Here is a 19024-nt window from a genome sequence, read left to right as displayed (position 1 = left end):
TAACACAAGGAGACTCCAACAACCACGACTTCCTTTCACCTAGATATTCTTGCATCCGAGAGTTATTGACACCTACATATTCCTACACCATCGAGTCACTCGCACAAGGAGACTCCAACAACCACGACTTCCGTTCACCTAAAGATTCTTACATCGAAGAGCTATTGACACCTAGATATTCCTACACCAATGAGTCACTTACACAAGGAGACTCCAACAACCAAGACTTCCGTTCACCTAAAGATTCTTACATCCGAGAGTTAGTGACACCTACATATTCCTACACCATCGAGTCACTCGCACAAGGAGACTCCAACAACCACGACTTCCGTTCACCTAAAGATTCTTACATCCGAGAGTTATTGACACCTAGAGATTCCTACACTTATGAGTCACTCAAACTAGGAGACTCCTACACTAAAGTGTTAGTTCCACCCGGACATTCATACACCTATAAGTCACTTAGGTCTAGGGACTCCTATATCAATGAGCCACTTACAGTTACACAAGGAGACTCCAACAACCACGACTTCCTTTCACCTAGATATTCTTACATCCGAGAGTTATTGACACCTACATATTCCTATACCATCGAGTCACTCGCACAAGGAGACTCCAACAGCCACGACTTCCGTTCACCTAAAGATTCTTACATCGAAGAGTTATTTACACCTAGAGATTCCTACACCATCGAGTCACTCGCAAAAGGAGACTCCAACAACCACGACTTCCATTCACCTAAAGAATCTTACATCCGAGAGTTATTGACACCTACATATTCCTACACCATCGAGTCACTCGCACAAGGAGACTCCAACAACCACGACTTCCGTTCACCTAAAGATTCTTACATCCGAGAGTTATTGACACCTAGAGATTCCTACACCAATGAGTCACTCACACAAGGAGACTCCAACAACGACTTCCGTTCACCTAAAGATTCTTACATCCGAGAGTTATTGACACCTACAGATTCCTACACCATTGAACTTCTTACACAAGGAGACTCCTATGTTCAGGAGTTACTCACACCAAGAGATACCTACACCAATGTGACACTTACACCAATAGATTCCTTCACCAATCGTTTATGTACACCAGGAGATTGCTACATCGATGAGTCACTTACACAAGGAGACTCCAACAACCAAGACTTCCTTTCACCTAAAGATTCTTACATCCGAGAGTTATTGACACCTACATATTCCTACACCATCGAGTCACTCGCACAAGGAGACTCCAACAACCACGACTTCCGTTCACCTAAAGATTCTTACATCCGAGAGTTATTGACACCTAGAGATTCCTACACCAATGAGTCACTCACACAAGGAGACTCCAACAACCACGACTTCCGTTCACCTAAAGATTCTTACATCCGAGAGTTATTGACACCTACATATTCCTACACCATCGAGTCACTCGCACAAGGAGACTTCAACAACCACGACTTCCGTTTACCTAAAGATTCTTACATCCGAGAGTTATTGACACCTAGAGATTCCTACACCAATGAGTCACTCACACAAGGAGACTCCAACAACCACGACTTCCGTTCACCTAAAGATTCTTACACCCGAGAGTTATTGACACCTACAAATTCCTGCACCATTGAACTTCTTACACAAGGAGACTCCTATGTTCAGGAGTTACTCACACCAAGAGATACCTACACCAATGTGACACTTACACCAATAGATTCCTTCACCAATTGTTTATGTACACCAGGAGATTGCTACATCGATGAGTCACTTACACAAGGAGACTCCAACAACCAAGACTTCCTTTCACCCAAAGATTCTTACATCCGAGAGTTATTGACACCTACATATTCCTACACCATCGAGTCACTCGCACAAGGAGACTCCAACAACCACGACTTCCTTTCACCTAAAGATTCATACATTCAAGAGTTATTGACACCTACAGATTCCTACACCATTGAACCTCTTACACAAGGAGACTCAAACAACCACGACTTCCTTTCACCTAAAGATTTATACATTCAACAGTTATTGTCACCTACAGATTCCTACACCATTGAACCTCTTACACGAGGAGACTCGTATGTTCAAGAGTTACTCACACCAAGAGATTCCAGCTTTAATAAGTCACCCACGCCAGGAGACTCCTACATCCAGGTTTTATTGACACCAAGATATGCCTACACCAATGAGTCACTTACACAAGGAGACCCCAACAACCAAGACTTACTTTCACCTAGAGATTCTCACATCCAAGAGTTATTGGCATCTACAGATTCCTACTTCAATGAGCCAGTTACACCAGGAGACTCCTACACCAATAAGTCACCCATGTTAGGGGACTCCTACATCCGGGAGTTACTTACACCAAGAGATTCCCACACCAATGACTTACTGATTTCAACAGATGTCTACGATAATGAGCCAGTTACACCAGGAGACTCCTACATCCAAGAGTTACTTACACCTAAAGAATCTTACATCCGAGAGTTATTGACACCTACATATTCCTACACCATCGAGTCACTCGCACAAGGAGACTCCAACAACCACGACTTCCGTTCACCTAAAGATTCTTACATCCGAGAGTTATTGACACCTAGAGATTCCTACACCAATGAGTCACTCACACAAGGAGACTCCAACAACGACTTCCGTTCACCTAAAGATTCTTACATCCGAGAGTTATTGACACCTACAGATTCCTACACCATTGAACTTCTTACACAAGGAGACTCCTATGTTCAGGAGTTACTCACACCAAGAGATACCTACACCAATGTGACACTTACACCAATAGATTCCTTCACCAATCGTTTATGTACACCAGGAGATTGCTACATCGATGAGTCACTTACACAAGGAGACTCCAACAACCAAGACTTCCTTTCACCTAAAGATTCTTACATCCGAGAGTTATTGACACCTACATATTCCTACACCATCGAGTCACTCGCACAAGGAGACTCCAACAACCACGACTTCCGTTCACCTAAAGATTCTTACATCCGAGAGTTATTGACACCTAGAGATTCCTACACCAATGAGTCACTCACACAAGGAGACTCCAACAACCACGACTTCCGTTCACCTAAAGATTCTTACATCCGAGAGTTATTGACACCTACATATTCCTACACCATCGAGTCACTCGCACAAGGAGACTTCAACAACCACGACTTCCGTTTACCTAAAGATTCTTACATCCGAGAGTTATTGACACCTAGAGATTCCTACACCAATGAGTCACTCACACAAGGAGACTCCAACAACCACGACTTCCGTTCACCTAAAGATTCTTACACCCGAGAGTTATTGACACCTACAAATTCCTGCACCATTGAACTTCTTACACAAGGAGACTCCTATGTTCAGGAGTTACTCACACCAAGAGATACCTACACCAATGTGACACTTACACCAATAGATTCCTTCACCAATTGTTTATGTACACCAGGAGATTGCTACATCGATGAGTCACTTACACAAGGAGACTCCAACAACCAAGACTTCCTTTCACCCAAAGATTCTTACATCCGAGAGTTATTGACACCTACATATTCCTACACCATCGAGTCACTCGCACAAGGAGACTCCAACAACCACGACTTCCTTTCACCTAAAGATTCATACATTCAAGAGTTATTGACACCTACAGATTCCTACACCATTGAACCTCTTACACAAGGAGACTCAAACAACCACGACTTCCTTTCACCTAAAGATTTATACATTCAACAGTTATTGTCACCTACAGATTCCTACACCATTGAACCTCTTACACGAGGAGACTCGTATGTTCAAGAGTTACTCACACCAAGAGATTCCAGCTTTAATAAGTCACCCACGCCAGGAGACTCCTACATCCAGGTTTTATTGACACCAAGATATGCCTACACCAATGAGTCACTTACACAAGGAGACCCCAACAACCAAGACTTACTTTCACCTAGAGATTCTCACATCCAAGAGTTATTGGCATCTACAGATTCCTACTTCAATGAGCCAGTTACACCAGGAGACTCCTACACCAATAAGTCACCCATGTTAGGGGACTCCTACATCCGGGAGTTACTTACACCAAGAGATTCCCACACCAATGACTTACTGATTTCAACAGATGTCTACGATAATGAGCCAGTTACACCAGGAGACTCCTACATCCAAGAGTTACTTACACCAAGACATTCCTACACTAATAAGTCACTTACTGGTGTTGAATATGAATCACCTAGGATAGGGGACAATCAAATTTCACCTACATCTAGCTTGGACAGTGATGCTGTTCAACATGGACCCTCAGGTGGTAAGGTAAGCATGTTTCCTGATCGTTTCTGTCCAGTAACTTTTGTTAAATTCTTCTATTCTAACTGACATTGGAGAAATACAATCAATGTGCAGATATATATGTAAAGGTAAATCTAAATCATGACATATGCACCATGACACATGCACCACGACAATTGATCGTTGGTTAAGTTGAATATTCCAGTCAATGCCCTTGTAAGAAACACAAGGAATTAATGGAATAACACTAATGGAAGTCCTTCAATGTTGATACTCTATACGAACCAACAGCAATTAACCTAAACCATAACCCTGTAACTTTAAAGACATATGCATGTAGTAGTGGGCTCTCATGGGGAATTTGACACCATTAGATTGTTTACCCAATAACAGGTGTTGTCAATCACCAGGATTAGCCTTCAGTTCTATGGTAAAGACCTTATCTGACATTTGCATTATCCGAACACTCTCCGAGAGATGAGGGGGTATTTCTCGATTGACCTACGGGTTTGCTTTGTGCAGAAATAATAAAATAAAAACAATTGAAGGGAGAAAAAAAAATTGTTGTGGAGAAGAAAACAAATTGAACAAATAATATCAAGGGGAAAAAGAAATTAATGAAAAAAAATATTGAAAAAAAATAACCCTCGGTAATGGTGTAGTGTGTGTAATTGGTGACATACAGTCTTCAAGAGGGCGACAAGCATTGGTTAAAAATACATTTATTTCACCAGCTGGTTAGGGTAATATAACACTGAAAAGTGACCGGCCAGGAAAATATAACAATTTGGATCCTCACAATTGATATCACGTGACGAGCTCTGGACCAATCACAATCTCGGTATCTGTCTAAGCTATCTAATATTCATAATTAACCCATGCCCCGTGGCTGTAAACTATATTTTATAAAGATTGTTGGACTAATTAGAGTATCATTTAATTTGTAGGAGATGGCATTTACACCATCAAGATCAACATCATCATGCCACAAAATGGATAGCTTGAAAGGAACAGTTGATGTGATGTTATCACCGCAGCCGTACCTGACTGAGTTACTGCTTGCTAAAGCGGGGGATGTGGAGCTCAATCCGGGCCCTCTTCACGGGTAATACAATTTGAATTAAATTAATTAGCACATACACCATGTACACAGGTAAAGTGCACACCCACTCATACACACACCTACCGTGCACGTGCACAACCATATATACAGTGTATCTATTACGGTTTATATTTATCTATGTACAGTATGTTGTATCATATACTAACAACATATAGAGTTCACAAAATCATATACAAGTAGGATTCAAACACGAGGACCATGGTTTTAACTTCACAAGCGCTTTCGATTTATTCTCATATGAAGTGCGGATGACGAGAATAATTCGAAAGCACTTGTGAAATTAAAACAATGCTCTCGTGTAAATTCTTTATGACGTTGTTAACTCTTCTTTGTGTAAACACAGTTTAACACTCCCTCTTATCAGAACAATCTCCCTCTTAATATGTTTTATATAAACATATTTATTAATGCTAAATATATTACTCATTTCGGATATAGTATTGAAAATAATATCGCTAGTGATATTCGTTTGTCTCGCAATGTGGTCAATAAGGAATCTAAAAGTTCACGACGTTTCGTGTGCATCTGCAACACTTCATCTGGTGATAATAACTACTGTAAGCAAGGGTCTTTTATACTCTATGAAGTGTTGCAGATGTACACGAAACGTCGTGAACTTTTAGATTCCTTATTGACCACATTGCGAGACAAACGAATATCACTAGCGATATTATTTTCAACATATGTATTATATATATATATATATAAATATATGCGTGTGCATGTGTCCATGTGTATGTGTGCGTGTGTGTATTTGTGTGTGTGAGACCTAGTGTGTTCTTTGGCCCAGGTACCTTCAATTTACAAGCATTTGACTTCCAATAGGCCTCTGCATTTCCAAACATATTTTGTCTTGTCTCGTTTTGTTCAGGTGTCTTAAAAACAATCGAATTATTTGATTGCTTGTACATTACAGAATTTTTAAAAGTAATTGTTACTGCTTAACGATCCAAGTCATGTTGTACATTTATTTATTGTAAGTTTGTTCAAACCAATTATCAACCATGTCCTGCACATGTACACATGTAATGTTTTGTTACTTTATGTTTGGAAATGAAAAGAATTTGTTCCCCCTTTACATGAGCAAAAAAAATGAAAGTATTTATTTTCCTGAATGCATTGATTTGAATCTACTTTTCTCTTCTTGTTTTCTTTCAGATCGATAGATAGTGTACTGCAGGAAAGTGAACTCATATTGCTTGCTGAAGAAGTTCCAGTCCACTGCTACAATAAACTGTGCACTGGTCTTGGTTTTAGCTTAACACAGAGCCAAACTGTACTGACCCAACATCATTTGAACATCCCAGGAGCTTTGATCAACTTCTTCTGCAGATGGAAAGTCAAGCAGAGAGATGGAACCAATTGTCGAGCACTTCTTGGAGAAATTCTTAAAAACGCCGGTATGGGTGCACTTCAGACAAAATTATTGGAAGGTAATTACTTTGCCATTGTATTTTTAAAGTCTTTTTTGTTACATAAATGTCTCCATTTCATGCATGATCACAAAGGTACATGATAACGGTAAACATTGGGATACACATACAACCGACAGTGAGAAATAGATACAAAAGCGTGAATGATGGTATTTACAATAAAAACACAATTTATCACATAAAACTTTAAACCAGAGAAGTATGATCAGCCAAGAAAATTAGGTTAGGCATGCAAATCATATCTACTTAAAACTACTTTACTTTATGTGTGATGTTACAAGCTGAAAGAAAACAGAAAGTTTGGCAGTATATTCCTGGTTTTCTTTTTCTTTTCATAATTTTAAGACTTATGCTCGACCCCCTCTGCCAGAGAAAATTACAGTTTTTAATATGGTATGTAGATATTCAATACAACATTAATTATTAAACAAAACATTACCAGTTCTTTTATCTATGACATCTTATTTCCGTTCTTCAGGTGAATATCTTACATCTGGAACCTCACCTTCTGGTAAGTATACATTACACATTTTACACAAAAGAGCATTCGTTCATTAGGAGACTATCATGTCTTATCAATACAAATTTCAACAATTGAAATAATTGCAGCTATATTGAATTTTCAAAGTAGTTCCAGAACAAGGTAGGTTTGGTTTAGATAAATATGATATACTTTAATGTGCAAATTAATTAAGATAATCTGTTCTCCTATTCTCTTTTCATATTAAGAATGAAATAAGGTTAGGGTGTGCTTTCTATTTAAAGCAAGATATTTGGACATATTACTGGACAAATGTTAAATGTAATTGATTGTGTTGTGTATCCGTTACTATTCAGAGCATTGATCAAAGTTATGTAAATCATGTATTCATAATATATCTACAACGTACCGTAGAAGACTTATAGTAATTACATGTTCAAACCCATATCATTTTATTTGTGACATCTGTTGAAATAGATATTACATTGAATTTACATAAATTCCTTTAAATCTCCGTACAGATCCAATACTGGATACTTCCCAACCATTCATGACTGAGGCACAGGTTCTCCAGTGTGGGGAAGATTTGAAGACATTCTATCGCGAACAGATGTGCAAAATCAAACCTGACCCGCTTGATTTCAATATCATCCTAGAATTCGAGCACATTTTCACGAACTTAACACTGCTCAGGAAAGAAATGAGCACCAAAACGCCATTCGATTACACTGATCTTCTTACTACAAAGATTAACGGGGTACTTCCTAAACGCCTTCTCGTTGAAGGTGAAAGTGGTGTTGGTAAAACGACTTTCTGTTCAAAGATCGCATGGGATTGGGTTAATGGATCTCCAGAGTTTCAGCGCTTCAGTTGGGTTTTGGTAATACCCCTGCGCAATGTTGTCAAGAGTCAGACAATTGGTGATATTATGAAAAATTATCTCTCTGACAATAATTATGTTAACCCTAAACAGATCGATAATTACATTTTGTCTCAACCTACAAAGGTTCTGATTGTACTTGATGGACTCGATGAGTATGATGGGGACCTCTCTACCAGAGAAAGCTCAGATATTTCTCAGATTCTACGATTGGAGAAATTCAAGCAATGTATTGTTCTGGTGACAACAAGACCGTGGAGGGCGGATACGATCACATCCAACGAAGGATTGAGAAGGTCGTATGCTTTCATTGGACTAGAAGGATTTAGTACTGAAAATGTCTCAACATACATAAGCAAGTACTTTTTGAATGATGAAAATGCAGGATTAGAACTAATTCGGTCTATTGATGTGAATGATGTAATCAAGAAGAACATGGCACCCTTCCCAATTTACGTAGCAATGCTATGCATCCTATGGGAAAATTGTAACAGTGAGAAACGAGAAACAATACGCAGACTGAAGACATTTTCTCGATTATTTGAACAAATGATCATGTTTCTAGGAGACCATTATTTGTCAAAGGCTGCCAAGGTCTTACATGAAGCCCATCTGGACAAGGAAATGAAAAATATCAAGCTTTGTTTCCAAAGAATAGGATCGATTGCCTTCTCAGGACTCCTGAAAAAGAAATTGGTTTTTAATGAGGAGGACTTCAGCTCGTGTAAGATAGCCATGGAGATATGTTGCAGAATCGGAGTTCTCAGTAGGGAAAATCAAAATGTATCCAGATGGAAAAGAACTTCGACTGCTTCACAGCCTATAACCGTTAGTGTCTTCTTTCCTCACAAATTATTTCAAGAATATATTGTGTCTGTTTATCTTGCCTCTCTATATGACACAAATCGCGAAGAGTACAGTAGGTCGATGGGCAAAGTACTGAGCGAGAACCCAGAAGAATTCCGTTACCTCTTGTATTTCACCGCTGCCCTTGGAAAGGAGGTGGGACTTGATATTGTCCAGAAAATACAACAAAATCACTTTCCAAATGGACAACACGGAAGAAGAAACAATGACTTTCTGGCAGATGTTACTTTTGAAGCGTACAACAAAGACACGGCAAAAGCAGTCGGACAACATATATTTGCAGACATGAGAGAATTTACTATCGATGAAGACATGCCTGCTCACACAATTGCTGGTTATTTATTCATCATGGAACAGCATGGAATGGTTTGTTTTAGTTTTAGTTCGTACAATGAAAGTCAACAATGACTATCCGCAGTAAGAAACGCGTGTAAATTTCCCGACAAATGAATACATTTTTACATGCCAATTTTGATAAAATACATTTATCTCATTTTGAGGATTGATACAAGGGATGAGGAATATAAAACCTACTTACCGCCACCGGAAGATGGGGTGATCCTTAACTTAGGTCTTCTAGCAAAAATGCTAGACTGGGCCATATTACGGGTTCGCTGAAACGCCATCTTCTGCGGCTTGAAGGAAATGTAGGTAATATAGACTTATATATATTATAACAAACCTGGCCAGATTCTAGGCTAGATCACCTGGCGCAATAGTTATAACCATGTCCCTAAAAGCAATCAATAGTTGTATATTATTGAATGTAGGACAATAAACTATGAAAGTATATGTATCAAGAACAGTGTGTAGCCGACATACCTCCATTATCATCCAATGTTGGAATAATGTCTTTCATACATGTATGCCAAAGGAAAACGAAGATAGAATGACATCCAAATTGTAGATTGAATGAAATGTGGGTTCATGAATCTATTTTGGTTGATGGGTATATGCAATAACCAATAAATGCATGCAGGCTCATGAATAGTATACATATCGACATAATCATATATAACATTACATGAACAACTAGGTAAACACTATTGTGGTAGTTCTTCATCAGTTATTGAGTGTTGTAAGGGAACCGTTCCATTCATAATTTAAGACACTGTACCCCTTCCCACACTTTGTGTTGGTCAGGGATAACACAAGTATATGCATCCTGGCACACAACTATTTTTGTATTTTGTAACAAGAAAAAATTTCTGACATTTTAATTAATGGTTTTATGTATACACACACGTTGTAAGATTTACCCAGGCCTGTATAACACGTCAGGATCATTTAAGCAGTAAGAGTTGAATAGTAATTATAACATATTTATGTCTTTCAGGAGACTTTGGTGTTCAGAGACAGATCATGTGGCCCGACTCTATCGCATGACGTAGCAGATGTCCTATTCACATCAAACTCATTATCAAGATTAGTGTTTTATCGTACCACATTGGATCATGACTTCTATCAGTTAATGCAAGTTTCTACAACGGCGGTAAATATATAATTATTGAAACATAAAATATGATAATTACAATTCGTCTTTATCACACAAATTTTAGACATGGTACAGTTTGAATAATACTTCAATTTTGTGATCAGAAACGTTACTTTGGGACGTGGCGTGGTGGAACCATTTCAATTTGTGTTTGTTTGTTGTTGTTTTTTTGGAGGGGGGGGGGGCAAATAGCTAGCATGGAATTTTTTTATCGCTCCGAAATATAGCTACGCACACTACCTGCATATACCCAAGCAAGCATGTTTACCCCTTTTCCTCTTTTAACAAGATATTTATACCATGCCGCTACACCTGATCAGCATTTGGTGCAGAGAGCTCCTCAGATAATCTACATTTATATTTATTTATTGTTACCGCCGCTTGTTAAGATTTACATAGGTGGATTGATCCAGACCCCAGGATTCTTCTGGACAAATCAACTTTTTCAGAATGATGTCTAGATTTCAATATATTTGATATGAAATAAATTGTATAAACTACATGTCAGCTAATCATGTACACATATTGGTCTTTGTACATGTTCAACCTGCTATGAAGAATAAATAAATAAAGAAAGAAAAATCTTGACGAAATCAATAGGTGATACGTATACTTCGTACGTATCACCTAATAATATAAAATAAGATTTGTATGGCACCGATCCCCTTGAAATCAAATTTTAAAGGTGCACTTGTAAAAAAAATAATCTTTGAATCATCTGCATTATAAACAAAAAACATAAGTTAGATAGATCATACGAAAAAACAACTATTCCTATACTGTGTTTACCCTAATAAGGCTGGGGGGGGGGGCCATTATGGTCCGGGAACGCGTATGGGTGGCGCCCCACCGCTCGCTGACTTTTTTCTTTCGAGTCTTGCGCATCTTTCAAATTTTGTTTTTGAAAATCGGATGTACAGTTACAAGGTCACGTGACCTTTTTGTCTTTGCATGTCAGCCCGAAAATCGCTCATTTTTGCGATTTGTGTACAAAACATATGGAAATGTCATTTTTCCTAAAAAATGGTTATTGGGTCTTGTTTAAAGAAATGAAATAAAACAACACAAACAATAACAAATACATAGGTTAAAGAAACAATAAAATACATAATAAATTATCAAAACAAGAGATAACATAAGGAATAAGCTGGCTCTTCCACATTTGTTTGTCGTATTTTTATTCCAAATGGTCTAATGAATATATCTAGTGAAAAAGAATGCTTAAATATGAATAATATATGATTTATTGGTAAAAATGTGATTTTATGACCTTATTTGCATAAATTACCATGTATATGCAAATAATTGAATTTTTCAAAAAATTGAAATTATCACATTATTCTATACACTTCACTTGACATGCGTGCACATTTTCGCGGAGATCGGCCGCTTCACGGTCGAGATCTTAAGGGGGGCCATAATTCCCCCCCCCCCCCGGCCATACTAAGACCTCAAATAGCCCGGTCTTTTTAGGGAGGAGAAGTCCATCCTGATCTAAATTGGTTTTAATAGAAGCAGCTAAATGAGAGAAACGGGTCAGTGAAAAAGTTTGGGCAAATTTCAATGAACAGTAAGAAATGTATGAATTAATAACAGGTGCGATCAATCGAACACAAATTGGCAACACTGTAACGTTTCTTGCAAGCTCCTCTCCAATTTGCTCTGTACATACATGTAACATTTCTTAAACTTTCAATTCTTTGTTATGACAAAATAGTGAATTTTTTCTGTTCAGAGGTTGCATTAATTACATGTAGGGTGCATAAATGATTGAACATTTTCTTGAGGGAAATAACTATTTGTTTAAAGTACAGAACAAATGGGAAGGGAGCTCGCAAAACACTTCACATAGTTGCAAATTCGTGTTTGATTGATCGCAACTTCATGTCTATTTATAATCGGAATTTCCTTAAATTTCAATGACCTGTTTTTCTCATTTTTCTGCTGATATTAAAACCAACTTAATATCAGGATACACTCCCCCTTTACAAATAGTGACCTTAAAATGTCTGTTCCCATTTATACTTATTTGGTGTTTTTTAATAAAGAAGTTTGGAAAGGTTTATAACCATAAAACGGTGAATACTAACGTTAAAACAGGAAAGGCGTTTATGAGTATGTTATCTTCAAGCAATTATGCCAAAAACACGGCATTGCAAAACATGATTAATCAATCTGCCATTCTTGTTCATAAAAGATTTTATCCCCTCGTCGACGAAGTCGGAGGGGATCCGTCCGTCCGTCCGTCCGTCCTTCCACCGTCATTCTGTTAGTAACAAATCTGGTTTCCGATCGATAACTTTTGTTATGTTTGACGGATTTTAATGAAAATTGATATGAAGATACATGGTATAAAAACACTGCCTAAGTTCGATTATGGAGTATGTAGGTCAAAGGTCATAGCTCATTAAATATGCGAATCTGGTTTCCGTTCGATAACTTTAGTAATGTAGTATCTTATCTGACTCCAGTGAAATTCTCCAATTGCTTAAGGTCAACCACGCTGATTGAAGAGTCCTGAAACAACAGCTTTAACTTGTATGTTTATTCCTTTCTTCATCTTCTTCCATGCTAATGATGACCAGAGATCAACGACCAGACACCAAAGTACGACCAACACAGCCTTAGCGACCAGAAATCAATGACATGTAAATTTGTTCATAATTGAGTGGAATAATTGTTATTCCATGAACAACTGTACCTTATCAAAACGGTGTATCAAATGGCTGTTTTAATTATCAGAATAAATATCTGAATATATCTAATAGTCTGGCGGTAATGATGGATCATATACGTGATTCATAAACTAATTCATAACAACAACACTAAATATGTAAATGATAAACTGATACAACTTCACAACGTTATATAACCCAGTGATCTCATGCTTAGGCCCAGTGATCTCATGCTTAGGCCCAGCGATCTTCCAATAAACCAAACAAAATATAGCTGATGTGTTACTGATTGGCAACGAATATATGTGTGAATGACCATATATCTCACTCTCAGATAGTGAATACAAAGAAAATATTGTTATATAAATCAACCAATAAAGGGTTCCTTTGAACATAAGCACAACATAATAACATGGAAGATAGAAAGTATATCTCTTTGTAGCACATTGATTAAAGCTGACTTAACGCCTATCACTGTCAATGTGTGTGTACAAGTATACATGTCCAGTATATGCAGTATAATGCTTGATGGAGAGCAAAGTGCCAAATTCCATCACTCTACTTTGAGCTTGAAATACAAAAATAGGAATAAGTTATTTATTATGGTATAAGTGACTGCACAGATATAAACTTTGATAATAATGTAATTTTAGCTTACCAACTGATTGCAATCCTGGGGACTTTCACAATTTACAGGGAGGAATACTATTTCTTGAATGCTTTCTTCTAAATATACTGCAACTTCTGAATCTACTTTCTCTTGTTTTATTCTTTGGGTGATGCCTCACCCCTATGACTCATACCTTGTTCTGACCTTCATCGAAACTAGGAGCACAAAGGTCAAGTTTGAGGTCAAGTTTGTATACTCTTTACACTGCCTCTGTAGAAGGTCATTACCAAACTAGTCTTACCGCTACAAGTAATGTTTGACGGATTTTAATTAAATTTGATATGAAGGTTCAGGGTATCTAAACACAGCGTAAGTTCTATTTTGGAGTATGTAGGTCAAAGGTCATATCTCATTTGATATGCAACCCTGGTTATACCGTTTGATAACTTTAGTAATGTTTGACAAATTTTCATGAAATGTACTATGAAGGTACATGGCATCATAATACAGCCTATGTTCGATTTGGGAGTATGTAGGTCAAAGGTAAAAGGTCATAGCTCATTAAACATGCAAGACACCTAATTACTATGTGACAGGAGTGGTATAGAGGACAGGAAGAAATTGGAAATGCCACGTAAATTAGCACAACGCATAATTAGGGTAGAATTAGCTTCTGTCAAGTCTCATTGTACTGAGCAAATTGTTGATAAGGTATGTGCAATTATGAAAGACGATACCCATCCACTTCATTTATGTTATTCATTTAATCGGTATCCGACTTCGCTCAACCCAAACCCGCCTTTCAGGATTTGTACCCGACTCTGTTCATAAATTCAACTCACAGGTTAAACGTTAATATTAGAAATTAATTAATACTGAAACTATTGTGATTTGAAATTCCAATGACCAAAGCTTAATTTTAAAACTCATGATTTTAAGTAGCAATGACCAATTTTGTTGCTTCATTATCTTTTCCATGTACTTGTTCCTTATTTCATCTATTTCTATAAACGTGGTGTATTTATTTCTTGTAAGTTCTTGAATATTACTGTAACGCCAGTGGAAACCAAATTTCTATGTAACTTGTTTGCAAAGACCAAATAAAAATGTCTTGTATATTGTAACTTGTTCTGACGTATATAACCCATTTGTACCCTGCGAGAGGATGCTACACTGTGCGTTGACTTGTCTTATTTTTTGTAGAATGTACAGATCATAACTTGAGTCTAATATTATATGAAAAGATTTATTAATAATACTTTACTTCATTGTCATTTCGCACACAGGGAGTTAAATCCTCAATCAAAGAGCTGGTTGTAGATCATCAATTCTTAAATGGTCTACAGAGGTTTAATAATGGTGACATTAATATCACAGTTGAGGACCTATTCCCGGACTTGAGGCAATTGACCTATACTACTCTTCATACTGTCTCACCAGGAGATGTTGAACGGTTGGCACATTCCAGCCTAGCAGTGTTGTCTATCGAGCATAGTGAGGGAGGCGGATATCTAGTTCCTCTCATTGGAGAACCTGTTTCTCTGGGACAACTTTTCTCTAGATCATTCCCACAACTCACATGTCTGACCTTCCGAGAGCTAGTAATGGGCAACACACGCAGTGAAGCAATACTACGTAATCTAAAGAACCACCTGCATATGAGATCAATAAGGTATGTTCAAGGCCATGTTGGCAGAAATTGTCACTATTTCCAATGATATTACTGATAATAATATTGATAATAATAAGAATGATATTAATTATTATGATTATAAATATAATAATAATAATACAAATCAATAAATATTCAAATTAGTTAATCAAAACGAAAGGATAGGCATATATAGGCCTATGTATAAAAAAATACCTCTAAAATTATTAAATGGTTTCAATTTCTGACAGCAATCAGAATTATGCCGAGAGCAATTTTTCTCTCGCATGCGTAGCAAAAATTGGGACATAGGCGCCGCTTTTCCGGTGGTGGCGGCGGCGGCGACGGCAGCTTCAACCCAGGGTCAAAGGTCATTTCCGGTCAACAAACATAGACTTGTAGTGGCATCAGGTTAAGATTTTGAATTATCATAATTTTGAAAGTATACATTTCTATTCCACGATACTTAAACATAAGAGTTATCAAGTATCACCGATCATGTGATAACTGGTCATTAAGGTGACAAAGTCGAGGTCAAACGCATTTCTGGTCTGCAAACTTACCGGTAGACTTTGTTGTGGCATCAACATCAAGATTTTAAACTTTTAGCATAATTTCAAAAGCGTTTGGTCAAAAATTTCCGAAACTTGTACCCAAGGGTAATCAAGTATCACAAATCATATGACACAAAGTCAAGGTCAAAGGTCATTTTAGGTCAGTATACATGGATTATGTTTTTCACTACATAAATGTTAATTATATTCAGAAGGATTTCATTTCGGGGGGGGGGGGGCTGCTAATGAGCCACCCTGCCTATAAATACTGTTCCAACCTCAATTTTTCTTCATATTGAATTGCGTAATGCAGGCGAGACCGCCAAGAGCGTTTCTCTTGTTTAAGTAAGAGATGTTAGCTCCTAACAGAGTTGCCAATTATTACATTTGTTTCCATCATAATTAATTAAAGGGCTGGTGCTAAAGTGAAAGGGAGTTAAAACAGATATAAACTGCATGGTTAAAATTCATCTTGATGATTAAACCATTGCCATTGGTGTTCATTGCTTCATAGCCACCTAGAACGTTATAATATTAGGTATTTTTATTTCACATTTAATACTACTTTTGTTATGCCTCCGTTACGAAGTAGCCGGAGGCATTATGTTTTCGGGTTGTCCGTCCGTACGTACGTACATGTACGTAACGTCCCGTTCTTGTGATTGCATTATCTGAAGAACCGATTAATGGATTCCTGCCAAACTTTGATCATGTATGTATCTTACAGAGCCAATGAACTGATTAGATTTCGGGGTCACAAAGGTTAAAGGTCAAAGGTCACATGGCTCATTATGTATGCAAAAACAGCTTGTGATCGCGTTATCTCAAGAACCGATTGATGGATTGCTGCAAACTTAGGTCATGTATGTTACTTGCAGAGCCAATGAACTGACTACATTCTTGGTTTATAAGGTCAAAGGTCAAAGGCCATGGGTTCATTATGTATGCAAAAATAGCTTGTGAACGCATTCTCATTAGAACTGACAGATGGATTACTATTTAACTCAGGCCATGTATGTTACTTGCAGAGCCAATGAACTGAGTAGATTCTTGGTTCATAAGGTCAAAGGTCAAAGGTCTAGGGCTCATTATGTATGCAAAAATAGCTTGTGAACGCATTCTCATTAGAACTGACATATGGATTACTATTTAACTCAGGACATCTTGCAGAGCCAATGAACTTAGTAGATTTTAGGGTCATGGGGTCAAAGATCAAAGGGTCATATATGTATATGAGAAATTGTTTGTGATCACGATATTCTGAGAACCTGTCCATGGATTACAATTGAACTTGAATTCGAAAAATTTCTTCTGTTTTGGTTTGTAAAATCGCTTTATGACGAAGGCATCATTTTCGAGTGCGCGCAGTCGAATTCCATCTAGTTTTTTATAGTATAGACTAATCAATCATTTACTAAACTGTTTGAAACCTAATTGGAAACTATTATTAAAACAAAAAACATCAGTAGCTGGTATATAGCCTGTTTTCAAGGAATCATGATATAATTTTCTAATATATTATACCACATACATGTAGTATTATATTCTTCTTTCCTTTAAACATTCAGTGATTCAAATGTTCAAATATGTACTTTCCTTGAACATACATTTTGTATAGTATCATTGGCTGTTTTACGGATGACGAACTTGACCCCCTGGCTGAACAAATAACTACTGAGAACAGGATGAAAATAACACTTCAACATGACATGGTAAATGTATTCGTCATATCGACTATGTTGGTCCTAAAGAAGTTTTACAAGTGAACATATGATACTTAAAGAGAAGTTCACCCTGATAGTCTGTTGATATGATAAGAGCAGGAAATTGAGAGAAACAAAGTAGTGAATGTTTGTTCAAAATCTGATAAGAAAATAATATAATTATTGGTTATTTTGAAATGTATAATCAATCAAACACAAATTGTCATCGCTATGAAGGTTCTTGTGAGGTCCTCTCTCATTTGCTCTGTACTAAAAATGTATTTTCTATAAATGTATTAAAAGAAATATAACACATGTCCCCTACATATAATAATTGCACATATGTTTCTACACAAAGCCTGTATGAAAATAAATTATTTCAGAAAAGAAAATAAATTTATTTGTTCTTGTACTGCGCAAATTGGAAGAGGATACCAGGAAGGACATACAAATATCAAGACGTGTCATTCATGTTCGATTTATAATACAATTTTGAAAGCATATAAATTGTCAGACACCTGCAGAAATTTGGCCAACCTAAAACATGTTCAAGCATATTGACAAAACTTACATTGCCATAAGCCAAACTAATTGGAAGTTTAAATATAAATCGTATGATTTGTGTCTTATAGAAATCTCATGAAAATGTGCCCCACTTCTTTAACCATATAAAAAGTGCTTGGTTGTATTTGATAATATGTCCAAAATGTTCCCAATACCTAGTTATCTGTGCTCACTATGTGATATGGTATTCCTTTCAGGGTTTTGCATATAAGAAACCAGTATCTTTTCTTTTCAAAAGGCACAAGAGAGCATAAAATTTGATGACCATAGATCTTCAACAAGAGATATACTGGATGCACTTTGCCATCGAACATGTGTCCGTTGTTTGAAAATGGGGAAAAATGTTGCAGGTGACAATTTTTTACCAGACCTTCATGGCAGAGAGGTGGATTCAAAGGTTAGTGAAGGAGTGTAGCTACTTTCTTACTTTTTCACCCCATCCTATCTCTCTCTTTTTCAGTTTTCATCTTTTTGTTGACCATGAAAGTCCTTTAATTCTCCCATTTCGTTTTATTTTCTCAATTTCTCTCTCCTCCCCACGATCTCTATTATTTCGCTTGAATGTCAATATTTTAATTTTTATATTTATGCTCATGATTATATTTATGCTCATGATATGCTCATGATTAGTCCCCACTAGATGAGAGAGCCTTTAAGTCAAAGCAGATTTATTTGGATAATCCTAGACATTAACCCCTTTTTTCATTGCTCTCCTGT

At 37.1% G+C, this 19024-nt stretch overlaps 1 long non-coding RNA gene across 1 annotated transcript; it reads left to right on the top strand.

The window, feature by feature from the left end:
* The first annotated feature begins 6610 nt into the window (after nucleotides 1-6610).
* On the top strand, nucleotides 6611-7966 carry LOC105447461. The gene is made up of 3 exons (XR_004065427.1): nucleotides 6611-6827; nucleotides 7306-7338; nucleotides 7830-7966. It is a non-coding gene; the product is annotated as an uncharacterized LOC105447461 (long non-coding RNA).
* The last annotated feature ends 11058 nt before the right edge of the window (nucleotides 7967-19024 follow it).

The sequence above is a fragment of the Strongylocentrotus purpuratus genome, unplaced genomic scaffold (assembly GCF_000002235.5).
Source record: "Strongylocentrotus purpuratus isolate Spur 01 unplaced genomic scaffold, Spur_5.0 spur5_scaffold_20, whole genome shotgun sequence".
NCBI classification, from domain to species: Eukaryota; Metazoa; Echinodermata; class Echinoidea; order Camarodonta; family Strongylocentrotidae; genus Strongylocentrotus; species Strongylocentrotus purpuratus.
The sequence above is the reverse complement of the archived record's forward strand: the minus strand, read 5'-3'. Positions and strand labels throughout refer to the sequence as shown.